The 14153-nt window shown below is 41.2% G+C and overlaps 1 protein-coding gene across 13 annotated transcripts in view; it reads left to right on the top strand.

The window, feature by feature from the left end:
• LOC116850552 overlaps positions 1-14153 on the top strand; it is a 59985-nt gene that overhangs the window by 11006 nt on the left and 34826 nt on the right. The window lies entirely within an intron of this gene.

Genomic DNA, 14153 nt, shown 5'->3' with positions numbered 1-14153 from the left:
AACGCGCTGAGCTAAAGTTATCACCATCATAGCAAAATAGCAATCGGCGGGATGTTACAGTGAATCCTTGTGGATCCACTACTACTACGTACATATTATTTTAGTTATAATTATACATATTATACATATTATTTTAGTTTTATAATTATAGTTATAATTATATTATTTTGGTTATAATTATAACAAAATAAAAAAATTGACATACAAACGTCACGATAAAACTCAACGCTATCGAAAGTATTGTTACCGATAAATACAGTCAGCGATACTTCTTGTTGTCCTCAACGATACTTATCGTTATCGTGATCGCGATATCGTTGAAAAAAGTATTACAATTTCGAATTTCGAGATATATAATTTCGGATACACGAGAGACGTGGGAGGGACGGGCGGTCGCATATCAAAACCGATTTCCGGATTCGGAATATTCGCCGCTACTCGCAGTCCAACCGGAATGGATTCCTGTCGATTCCTTTCGATTCGGCTGCCTTTTTTTTCAATTTTTTTTTCGCGGCCTGTTGCCGACAGGTGCTCGTGGAATATCAGGCGTTCGTGAATTTTCAAGTAACTCTGCGGCCGATACATGTCGGTCCTATCGCAACGGTGCATTCACCTGCCTCTCTCCCCCTCTCCCCTCACCACCGCTCCCCCAGACGAGTCATACGTCTCTAATCTCGTCGATCTAACGTCCGCACGCGCACTCACGAAAAGACCGGATCTTGACGGAGTGCTGTGCGTTCTACTCTTATTTTTGCCGAGGTGCGATCCGTATTTTGGAGTCGTGCGAGAGACAAATGAACGTCGCGACGTCCTCTCTCATGTTTCTCCCTCTCCGCCGCCGTGGAATGGCCGCGACGCGGAAAATCGCGAAAATTCGTGTCCGCGGAAGAGCCGCGGCATCGGCGGCTGCGAGCGCTGTAAATATCAATGCTAATAGCAATTTTATTGCGCGAGATAACGAACGAACGGACGCGCTCATAAAAGCTCTCGCGCTCCGACGAGAGATGCGAATTGCCGTGAAAACGTCGCATCTTCAGGCTGACCCCGACCTGGTTCGGAATGACGGTAGCAGCGAGTATCACGGGCACACTCTCCGCATCTAGTTTGCATCAACTTCACGTTTCTTCACGGGGATAGAACATCGTTAGAAGCGTGTCGCGTTTAATGCGAGAGAGAGAGAGAGAGAGAGAGAGAGAGAGAGAGAGAGAGAGAGAGAGAGGTCGACGGGAGGGAGAGAAAGAGATCAGGGTTTGCTTTGTACTACATTAACTTGCTAAAAATACACAACGGTCGGATAGGACCGCGTCGTCGTCGTCATCGTCGGGGCTGCTGCAGGCTAGGGCGGCGTCGCCGCACTCTATCGCGTCGCTAAAGTGGAGACGCGGTGGCGTGCATCGGGCATTGTCAATAACGCACCAAGACGCGACGGACCAACAATGCGTTACGACGTGCACGCGCGCGGAAACGACTGCAGGGACGTTCGATTCGCGATCTCTCTTTCTCTCTCTTTCTCTCTCTCGCTCTTCCCTCCCCCTCTTCTTCTTCTTCTATGTTTATGCACGGAAAAAAAGGTTTGATTGAATCAACTAAATATCGAATATGAGCGATCCAGAAATTGCGATTGAAGTAACCCGAATTCTAATTAAGTCAACCAAAAATCTTGTTAACTTAAACAGAATTTGGGTTAATTCAATCGCAATTTCTGGATCGTTCATATTCGACCAGATATTTGATTAATTCAACTAAATCTTCTTTTTCGTGTGGAACTGGAGCTACAGCTCCTTTGCTCAGTACTCCTTTGCTCTATACTTCTCTCTCTCTCTCTCTCTCTCTCTCTCTCTCTCTCTCTCTCGCGTGTTCACTCAGATCGCGGAAATCGCTTGTGCGGCACAGATATAGATGTGACAATGAGTGGCCGCGACACAACGTCGATCGACGAGGAAACGAACGGATCGGTCGATCGATCGAGTTAAGATTCAACTGCTCGCAGGTTACGTCGGTTACGATTATCCACGCGCCAACGCACGTTCCATCTTCTCCTGGGCATCGCGAGTGTCCGTAAAGACGTTTGAAAGACGTTCTACCTCTCTTTTTCTTTGCTAGACGTTTCTCAGACATTCGTCTCGTCCGAGTGGTTGCAGCTTTACTTTTCCGTGTGCACGCGGTGTTAATAATTTCTCATGTAAATTTTGCACAGGCGGGTCGCAGCGACGTGTTTGCTTTGACGCGACCTCTGCTTGTTGCATTATGATGGACACCACGTTCTTTTAATCCACTCTACGGACGAGGCGCGCGTTTTCCGTCAGATGAATTTCTCAGAGCTGTCGTTGAAAGGTCACCGCGAATTGTCGCAACTGAGAATGACCGCGTTCGGGAACGTATCGATTAAAAAATATCCCTGCGAAGCGTTATTACTTGCCACGTGATAATTTAATTCGCTTACATGGGAGAGAATTTTCTAGTAAAGGTTATACTACAGAATTTTGTAACTCGGGAATGGATCGACATTCTGCAGTAATTTATTATCCTTTCATTTCGCATGCGGGATATCTGACGCATAGTGTATCATGCCTCATGTACATGCAGATTGGATCAAACTGAACACAAAATTTCTGTACCATTTTCGGAGTAACCAATTTTTCGTCGGTAATTAAAGAACATTGGTGCGTTATCGCGCGCGATTATCCGCCCATCTTTATTTCTAGCGAAATTTACTGTATTGTTTAGCAAGATAGACCTTATTGGCATTCTATTTGTGCGCACAACACTAGAAACATAGTAAGATTGAAAAAAAATCTATTATATATTAAATAATTAAATATTATATATTAAATTATATATTTAATATATATTAGAAAAAAGTATAATATTCTTTCCATCTATTGATTACACATTACGTGTTAATTTATCAACATATAATATAATTATTATGTAATTTAACCTTTATCTCTTAATTCAACCCTATGTTTAATCCAATAGTAACGTTTTGACGGGCTTTGCGTTCACAACGCTCGCACGTGTAGTGAAGTTGAGGTTTGCAAATTAGTAATTAATATGCAAAATCGAAACAAGATCCTTTCACGTGTATGCGGCAGATGTTTTTTCGTAATATTCAACACAATCAACGTTATTGATAGTCGCGTTTTAGCTGGAGTCTAAAGTCGATTGTTGTATCACGCCGACCTATTTTCTAGCAAGATTTTCATTCATTTAATTGAGGGAAACTGAAATCGCTACACTTTTGCAGGCCGGGTTTTGCGATCCTCCATCTCGATTAGCGTCTAAACTCGCCGCTATCCCGGAGTTATAACGAGGAAATCATAATCCCGCGGAAAGGACACTCTCGACAGAACTAGTCGCATCGTTAATACTTTAGCCTTTGTTTCGACGAGTTTATTCGCATGCCTCTCCGCCGTTCTCGTACATAAATAATCATCGACAGCGCGTTCTTACTGCAGAATGCATATTGTGAAGCAAACATGTATGCAAACGTGGCCGCGCTCGGCTGTCATATAAAATCGATATCATTTCGACGAGTAAAATTTTGCAACGCAATAAATACATTAAAACGTGCCTTACATGTCGCCGTTCGAGAGTAGAAGAATAGAATAGAAGAATGGCTCGATCACTCACGCGTATCTGATGATACTGGAAAATAGAGATTACGTCAAAATTACGCGGCGTCGCGTCCTCTCGATCTGTGATCTAAAATTAACCCGCGCCTTCTGTGAATTAAATTGTTCAGCGTGTGTCTCCCTTCTCTTTTCATAGAATGTCTGAAACTGTCCTTCGCAATGTTTGTGAAAATGTAGGATGGATCGAGATGAACATAAAAGTCCGTTTTGCGATATTCGTAATAATAGTCAAGATATTAATTAAAGAAGTTTGGTGAATGATCACGCGCGATATGATAAATGAATTGTAGTGGCGATGTGTGCTTATATATTAGATCAAATTGAATAATAATGCCCTTTATTATTTCGCATATAACGTAGATTTTTCGTTATTAATAAAAGAGAATTGTGCGCGATAATGTACATTTTCTTTAATTAATATCTAAAAATCTGTGTGATTATTTGCAAAATGGTAGAGGACTTTTTTGTTCAGTTTGATCTAATGTGTAAATATACATTACAATATACAACGGAAAATAGCGTCACTACAACTCATATCGCGCGTGATCATTCACCAATCTACATTAATTAACATCTCGAGATTTGTTACGAATATCGCAAAACGGTATGGAATGGTTCACTTCAATCCGTTCTACGTTCCCAGAAAAAATTGCAGAGAAGAGTCTGGGACACCCTGTATATCTCTATAAGATACAGACTTGACTAACGCACGACTAGACACGATATTTCTTTACCTGACTCGCTGGATGATTTTTTTGCCACTTCATGGAATAAGGCATCTTTAAGGTGGTCTAAGATAAGAAGACGTAAGAACGCGATAAGGAGGAAAAAGGTATTTTATCGTCGGACAGACTTTGTCGGAGAGGCTTGATAACTTTGGTGCGCCTATGGTTGGCCGTGGTTTTGCTGAATCGCATTATCGTGATAGAGGAGAAACGGCGAGCGGCCGAGTGATTAAAATCCTTCGGCTTTTTATTTCGATACTTCGAGGTATTTCCGCTTGCCGGAGCGTAAACGCAAAATGAGAATAAGCCTCAGGAAGGGTGACCCGTCGTCTTCTCCTCCTGATTCGCGGATGTGAATCATCAGCCTCGTATCGATGTTCGATATAGCCAGGAATGTATCAATGTACGGAGTCAAACGGACCGTAACTGAGAACCAGCACTGTCAATATAAACCGGATGTTCCTACAGCCGCGCGGAGAAACCGCGTTTGGTTGTATTGACATGGAGTTTGGTTGCAATGAACACGTGGATTGAACGAAGAAAACAGAATTTCTGGTTCTTAGAATTTGGCTGATAAGAATCGGAAATTCTGTGTCCTTCGATCAAAACGGTTCGTTCATTAAAATCAAACTTTACGTTAACATTCTACTGTCAAAATTAATCTCTCATGTTTAAAAATTTTTCAAGTACGTAAGACGTTTAAAACTAAAGTACTCCACACATATAAGGTGAAATTTCACTTTTCTAATTTTCTATTTTCTCAAAATAGGTTTGTGACTCTGAGGTCACGTTTCATACCATTATATATATTTACCATATGTATATTTACCACCATATGTATATTTATATATCATATGTATATTTTACCATATCGTGACTTTCGCGTCACATCGATCAAGACAGAAACAACATTCATACACTGAGAGAAAAATTATCTTAAAATCAACCAATATTTCTTTGATGGGTGCCATTAACATATTTATTTAAAGTAAATTCTCTTTATTTAAGTCAAATATTGTTTACCTGATTTAAGTAAACAATATTTGGTTTAAATAAAGAGAATTTAGATTTAAATAAATATGTTAATGGCACCCATTAAAGAAATATTTCTTGATTTTAAGTTGATTGAAGTATTTGTTGAAATTTTTCCCTCAGTATATTGGAGATAAATAATGGAGATGAAACTAGATTGTGACTTTAGAGGCACAGTAGAAGGTTAATACAACGTTTTCTTTTCTTTGTGCGCACACAAAAATGCATACTACATTGGAGTGATGATTACTTGTTTCAAGTACTTCACAAGTTGTCTATCCGCAAATCTATCGCAAGTTCGTCGTACGCATCAAATTTATTCGAATACATTCATAAATCTAGTAAGTACAGCATTTCAGTCAAGAATAAAATTAAATTAGAACAAAAACTTACGGTTTACTTACTACGTAGAGTCAAACCAACTTTTTTTCGATAAAGTTTCATAAAATTCTTGTAAAGAGAATAAATTCTTCTTTTGAGTACATGATAATGAGCTTTTCTCAATTGTTATGAGTACATTTCAAGATTATCATTAAGAAAATATTCTTTGTTGAAGATATTTCAATCGTTATTTGAAAAGAGGAGTAATTCCTAGCAGTGCTTTTCTTAGCAGTGAACTGCTTTTCTTAACAGTGAGATGATATTTTTCTGTGCGCGGTTATCCAAACTCGCTGCCTAGATATGTGGAAGATCATAATCAAAAAGATCTTTTTGGCGGTTTCTCTTTACACAAATATGTTCTTTTCATCGATCTGTGTATCCAAGTGTCAAGAAAAAGTCAGCGAAAAGTGAAAACTGTCAAACATTTCATACTTCATATTTTTTACACATATTGATACAAAAGAATTAAATTGATTAACTCGCAAAATATTCGCCTTGTTGATCTTCATACTTTTACACACGAAATGGCTTGAAGAATTAATAACAAGAGATAGTAATAAGAACAGATAGCTAGACACTGGGGTCTCCGGGATTGATTATTGCTAAGAACGATAAAACATCCACGAGGCAAAACTCTGAGGAGCAACTTATAAATGTTAATAATATAATGTTGCGCGTACACGTTACAGCCAACAATTGCATGATCATTCGCGCCGATGCGAAATTTGCAAACGTGACATTACGTAATTGAATAAAATTGATTGCAGTGGAATGGCCACACGCTCTATTTTCTGGTCTGGTACCAAGAATTCGATACAGAGCCGCGTGTCCGCATTCTGTCGGAATCAATTACCAATTGTGTAAACGTAAAACTTCAAAACACAGAGCTCGCTAATGAGCCGCGTGAAATGTAATATGCGATTGTGAGAACAATTTCCGACGCATCAACGATGGACAGAGAGATAAAAAAGACGCGACAATCGATACCGGCTCGTTTCGTCCGAATACGACAGCGAAATCCGCAGCGAAGTCCGACAGCGAACAACAGTCTAATATTATCCCGGGATATCCAGCTTTAAGCAATCCTCCAACAAGAAACCTATCGGGATAGCTGCGAAAAGGCAACGCGAGGGAGAGGGAGAGTCACCTTGTATCGATATGCGCGTCAATTAGACGGCTAGATGTCGGTTTTGATAAACGCGACGACGTCAACTCGACCTAAAACCCAGCGCGACATTCGACCGCTAAAAATAGGAGACGTTTACCCGTCCATTGAGATTCCGAATCGATCGATCGGCGCATCCTAGCATGTAACGTCCACGGGTAACCGACATTTACATCGTTTGAATTTCGTTTTGCCAAAGAGCCCACCGCTTGTATCGATCTGTTGACCGTCGGCGGTGCCCGCCGACGAACCGAGTGACAAACGAGGTACGTAAGGAGAATATAACTCCTACGCCGGGGCTGTTACAAACGTTGCGTTACGCAAATAGGTATGAAGTAGGAGAGGCAGAGGGACAAAGGCGGGGAATATCTGTCAGATTGTCTTTTAAATTGGAAAAGTTTGTCCGGTTTTCTCACTAAGTGTCGTTTTAAACGGCCAGATCGATCTGAGAGATAAATTCCCGCAAATCGAGGAGGTGTAGTATCCGCTCTTAGAAAAAAATCGGCCAATATCGCGACTCACGGAGAGCACGCGGATTCTTTTTCACTTAAAAAACTAATTACGCGATCCACGGTGAATGCATTAATGCCGTTCCACGGTGAATGCATTAATGCTTCTCGTTTTCAAAACACGATCCCCGTTTACTTGAACGCGTACATTGAAGGTCGTCTTATGTTTCTTAATCAAAGCGACGAAAAATATCAAACACTTTTTTCACTTCTCCCGCTCTGCTTTGTCGTTCTCAGCGGCTCGGAAATATCAAGAAAATTCTCATATATATACATATATAAGTATAACAAGAGGAAAGAAAATACGATATGTATATACACTGAGAAATTTGGTATTTGTAACTATACAGAAAAAACAATTCCGTTGATGAACCGAATTTTCGCTTGCTCAGGGATCAGACAAAAACTCGGCTGTAAGAACGGAAAAGTTCATTTATGAAGCTTCTGTATAGTCAATTGTTCTCAGTTGCCTCAACCAAATTCTAATGTCGCTGAATATTCAAACGAATATTTTCGGTACAACAGAAGTATTAGTTTTCATAACAGAGATATCGTTTCTAATCACTTAATTTTCAGTTGGTTCCTATTCGGCTGTACCAACTGTAATTTCTTTTCCGTGTATAATCAGAGAAATAATCACTATAGTTAACTAATTACTGTAAAGAAAACTATTTCTTTATTCAATTCTACTACATAACGTTAATGATAATAACCTTATGTGTATGTTGCTATTTTCGCATTAGGACAACTAGAAAATATGTTTAAGGCTAAAAATGACTATAATTTTAAATCAACTTTTTTTCTCAGTGTAACTGGAAATATTTAGTTGTGAATAGCATAGTTGCATCATCCTAGTTATCCTTTTGTACAATTGTAATGTGTATGGTTGATGTGACTTAATTACTTTGGTATCACACATCAACTATATCAATCTAGTTGCGCGTGATCCGCTTGTGGCAACCAGAAATCTGCTAGGGTGATATTTTTTACTATGGGCACAGTCTAGTTGGAGCAACCGGATATCGTCGCTGTAACTCAGCAATTGCTTTGTGGTTGCAGCGACCACATGATTAGCTGTCCCGTATTTGTTCTATTAACCTGGCCGGCACAACCAGATTTATCCCACTATATACTGCTTTTCCGTGTAAATTTTCACGACATTACACAGGTTTGTTGTCGGGAATTAAATGTTTTGTCATCGAGTCGATGCATGAGATTACGCGGTTCACTAATAGGATCCCAAAAACGGCCCGATTGGCAAAATGTATCTCGTTTCGAAAGTGATTTCTTCAATTTCATGATGGATACGCGATTCAATCCCGCTATCAATCACACCCGGTTTAATAACGAATACGCGTAAATATTAATTAATTCACTTTATTATCTCATCGTCTCTTTCTCACACGCGCGCGCGCGTATCGTATGACACATTACGATTGTATCGTCTGCTGATTTCGGAAAATTCATATTCGTGGAATGAAAAAAAGTATATAATATTTGTATAATATATAGAAAAAAAATAATTATTGTAAAGTATGATCAAGAAAACTATTAAATTCTGCTATAACGTTAATTTGTGATAATAATACGTATTATTTATACGTATTATGTCACTACTATCATTTTCGTATTAGAATATCAAGAAAACATATAGATTTGATCATAAAAAAAACAATAAAACAACATTAAAATAATTTGAATGAATCAACGATCTTTTTTCAGTGTGTTTATTGGCACGATCTCTGCCTTTTTTCATGGGCTTTTTTTAAAAAACGCGGTTAGAGATATTTTCTCATATGCCATGTCGTGTTCCGATAAAGATACCACGCTAACATCCTCCACGTAGGATATCTATATATAACTTTTACGGAAGGATTTCTTTATTATATACTTGGTACACGATGACCTATACCTACTGACGTATATTTGTCTTACGCTCTGTGCGCGACGTTTCAACGTACACACATAATTTATATAAGGTAAAAATAAAAGAACTCTGAGGCTTTTATGCCGATTCGCATTAAAAAGTCGTATTGTTAAGCAGCAAGAAGTACAGCTGCGCGAGTTCTTAAGTATCCAAAGTACGCGCTATAAAAGTGTAAGAATGCTTGAAAAACTTTTGTTATTCCTCGAGAATTTTCTAGTATTTCCGAGGCGGGCTGAGGGACCGTGAGAGAGGAATTGTGTTCTATAATTTTTGTCGCCTTGGTCGAGAAATGCAAAGTGGCCTTCGATATGCGAGCGTTCGCGTAAACTGGGATCCATAGTTTTTGCAGACGACCGGTTTTTCCTCTGCACATTTTTCATTGAGCGACACATTTGTGTTTTGTTTCCTTGTTTTGCTTTTTTTGTGTTTTCTTTTTTCGATGCTTGTTCGCTACTAAATCTCTATTTCTCGGTGGCTGTACTGTACCTCGAGCGACGAGGATATTCTTAAAGTGAGCGAGGTGCATCTAAAATTAACCGAAGGATGAGATTTCCGATTCGACGGAAAAGCTGATACGTGCCGAACGTGGGACGCGACGGCGATGCGCAATATGGAACTATTTTATTCGTTACGCTAAGGAATAAATTTTGCGCGCAATTAGCATAACATGAGACAAAAAATATGACATCGTTGCAACTTTCGACCCCGAATCTACGATCGTGCACTCATACAAATCATTTGAGAAAAAAGGGAACAAGTCTGGGAGTAGAAATCATTTCGTTAGCGTGTCTCTCGTTGCTTTTCTCTCAAGTCGCGCTCAGAACTTTTTGCGCGCGAGAAAGGTTTGAGAATCGCTGCTCCGCGGTGATGTTCTCTCGTATTCAACACGGGAAATGAGAGAAGAGTCAGTAGGTCGGCACTACCGAATTCCTTCTCTCATTTTTCCGCTTCCCTCTCTCTCTCGCTCTCACCGCCTACCTCCGTCCCTCTTCATCCCTCTCCTCTATTATTATTTATCCCTTTAATTTGTGCCCGAGCGTCGGCGATATCTCACCGCGAGACGTGCCGCGTATGAAGCGTGCCCATAACTCGTCGTGATCCCACAATATACGTCGGGTTGGAGCGCAATCTTTTAAATTAAAGCCATTAGATCCGTAGCATTATTACCGGAGGCCACCCCGATACTCTCCATGAGACTCCATAAAGCACCGCGTGTTAACACAGCGGCGTACCTGGCGCGATGACGAGACGCATATATACCCACGGTACACGGCCGTGCAAATTTATCTTGTGTATTCCACTAAATTTTACGACCGGGCTTCCTCCCGGGCGATAACTTTACTCGGCGACAAACAACCGAGAGATATGTATTGCCAAGAATCACAAATTGCCCGTAACCGAAGAGATTTAACTGGGAGAGAACGTTCTCCTCTCTCGCGCGCGGAAGGGAAAGAAATTGTCTCGGGATCGAAACGCCTTTGAGGCAATTTATGTCTCGCGCATACGCATTTCTGTGATGTCGCCCCGGCGCGACCGTTTCGGAAACGTATTCAATATGATTCGCGCAAGAGCACAGGATGACGATGAAGGGACGCAAACAGCCATTAAATCCCGAGTGCCAACGATCCATATTTTACGCCGTTGAGTTAGCGCCAATAAAACCGTCCCAAGTCTGCGTTGGTTATCGAGTTGACTAATTATGATCCTTCCCTTTCTCGCGCGCGCAAACTTTCTCTTTGATAAATCAAAGTTCTTCCTCGGCGAGATAACGAGCATAAAATTACGGACCGTTCGCCTCGCACGATCGTAGAATTGATTCGATTCTCCCTCTTTCTCTCTGTCTCTCCCTCTCTCCTCTATTCGTCTCCTCCGCTCTTCTATATACACCCTCCTGCCCCGTTTCTCAGCGTCCTCTTTTTAATTGAATCGGATTATGGGAACGCGTCGGATATTTCAGACGTTCTCCCACGAATGTCGATAATCTCAAGTGGCCGCGGGAAAGCGGGATCATTTGAAATTCATTGGATTTGCGGGGATCTCTCCGGCGGCTTTTTGCGGAATCGCAACGCGAGGAATCGGGATCGGGATCGCGTAATAAGGCGAACAGCACACACGTCGCATCCCGTGAAACCCCGCGTGCGAATCTGCGGATGGTCGGTGCGACATATCGCTCACCGGTACATTGTGCGCCTTCGGCAAAAAGCAAACGATACATTTGAGCGCGCACCGCTGCAACGGTGAATTTCAGATTTTTGTAAAGGAAAAACGCCCTATTCGAGACCTTCTAACGGGTAAGCTTTCGTAAAAAGTGAGGTGAGAGAGATGAGAGAGGGATTCGTTCGCGTTGCATCGTAACGAGTTTTTGTGTAACGTATAGTTCTAAAAACTTTATTTTTTCGAGTAATATCGGGAATTACTGACGCTCGTTCTGCAACATTAAGGAGAGATCGATTCGGAACTTTTGGCAAGGGACTTGCGAACGGGAGGAAACGACGCTGAGATTTATTGAGAGAAAAAATGATCTAACTGAAATTACACTTACTTTTTGCCCCGACCGCACGGAAAAAAACAATTCAGTTGATGCAACCGAATTTTCGGTTACTCAGGGATCAGACGAAAACTCGGCTATAGGAACAGAAAAATTTCTTTATGAAAAATTTCTTTCTGTATAATCAATTGTTCTCAGTTGCCTCAACCGAGTTCTAATATCGTCGAATGCTCAGACGAATATTTTCGGTTGCGACAACAGAAATATTAGTCACAACAGAGATATCGCTTCTGATCACCTAATTTTCAGTTGATTCCTATTCGGTTGCACCAACTGAAATTTTTCTTGCGTGCATATCTTTTGCTTATTCTAAAATGGTAGTAGTTTAATTAAAATGATTATTTCTCTGCGTACGATTATAGTTGTAAATGTCGAACATTTTTTTCTCAGTATTCTCACTAGACAAAAGGGACGTCGATGTTGATTTTGCAACACATTGTATGCACGTACATTACAACTTCCGTGTGCGCGTACATACAACACACACACACACACACATACACACACACACACACACACACACATGCGAACACACAAAACGGGGAAACAAGATTAATACGATATCGCCGTAATTGCGACACTGTTCTCGTGTACAAGCGCGAAAGGAGTCCTTCGCGATTAAAGCGACACAAATTAAGGCGCCTCACACATTGGCACGGGCTCAAATGTTACACGAGTTCGCGAGGCCGAATCTCACCACGCGCTCCAATTATGCCACGTACGTAGTTACCGATATTTCGCGTATCGATACTCGGAACGTTTCAATACTTCAACGTCCACGTCGTGGAAGTGTCAATACTTCAGCGTCCGTGTCTCGGAAGCGTCGATGCTTCTGTATTAATAGTTCGTAAGTTTCGCCGTCTAAAAATGTAAGCCGCCTCGACGGTATCATCATACTCTATCCGGGAACCCGATTTCGCGTCAATTCCAGGCACTTGAGTATCTCTGAAGTTTCTCGAATATTCGGCTACCCGAGAGTATCCGGTTCTGCATCTGCTTCTCGTTATTTATTTATTCTTTGCATAAAACTTTACATAAAAAAAAATAAATTCGGTTATTCTACGCATGAAGGCGTTAAGGCAACAAAAATGAGATACCTCACGAAATATTTACGTCCGATTTCTCATATCAGAAAATATGCAGAATAGAAAATATGTAAAATAGTCAGAATAGATGTCAGGATATGTGAAATATCATGACAAAGTGTTCTGGCCGACCTTAATACCCTTATACGTAGACTGATGGGAAAGATATATTTATGCAAAGAAAAACATGATACCATTAAGGTCCCTCGTCGCGGAACTCTCGGCTGATGACGTCAGAAACGAGAAAAAGCATGCCCAAAATTCTTGGAAGATACGCTGAAATAAAAGAATGTGTCTATAAAGAGTTCCTCGGGATCGATCGAGCACATTTATAAAATATTCCTTTTGTTCCAACTTTTCTTTTGTCTTCTAACAATCAACAAGTAACCGTAAAATTAACGTGACACACGACCTTTCCTTTTATCCTACTTTTTCTCAGGATCTTGACGAGCAGTTTTTTATGATCTTGTCCGCAGAAATTTTGGATATATACGTTTTCTCGTTTCCGACCTCATCAATCAAGATGGCCGCGGTGAAGATACAAGAGTCTTAGAAAGAATTAATATTTTGTATCCGGCTACTCCGATAGAACTTGCCGGATACCCGAACGTATAGAATTACTCGGCTTATTACTAATCACTCGGTTGACAGAGCGCTAAGGTGAATTGCGCCATCGGCAATTCGCCAATTGCAAAATTCACTCGAGGCCGCCTCCGCGCGTTTGGCGTGTCGTTTCATAAAATTACAAGACCCTAGCAAGTACGACTAAAGGAAGTACCTTCCCGGCGACCTTACACGTGTAAATTTCTCTAATTAACAAGTTTATCGCCGCCTCGTTGCGAATCGCGTCTAAGTCTTAGACGATCGTTTGCTGATTAAACGGGACGTCAATTCGCATTGCGGAGCCGCGCGCGGTTTTGCGAAGCGAAGCGAGACGAGGCGCGCTTTTAAAGAGACTCCAGGCGCGCCTTCCTCGTCGACGTCGGTTGCTACCTCGAGGCAAACTTCCTTCCTTACTGTGCAGCCCTGTATTACCCGAAAAAGGACACGCGCGAAAAACGCAGACGAATTCGCGGCACCGGCCGCACGACAATCGATCGCCGCGGCATAGCACTTCGGTCGGCACGCCGCCCCCCCCCCCCCCCC

This window comes from Odontomachus brunneus, unplaced genomic scaffold, assembly GCF_010583005.1.
Source record: "Odontomachus brunneus isolate Ranch 3 - 2012 unplaced genomic scaffold, Obru_v1 Obru_scaffold_005, whole genome shotgun sequence".
Lineage (NCBI taxonomy): Eukaryota > Metazoa > Arthropoda > Insecta > Hymenoptera > Formicidae > Odontomachus > Odontomachus brunneus.
This window is presented reverse-complemented; position numbering and strand designations above follow the sequence as displayed.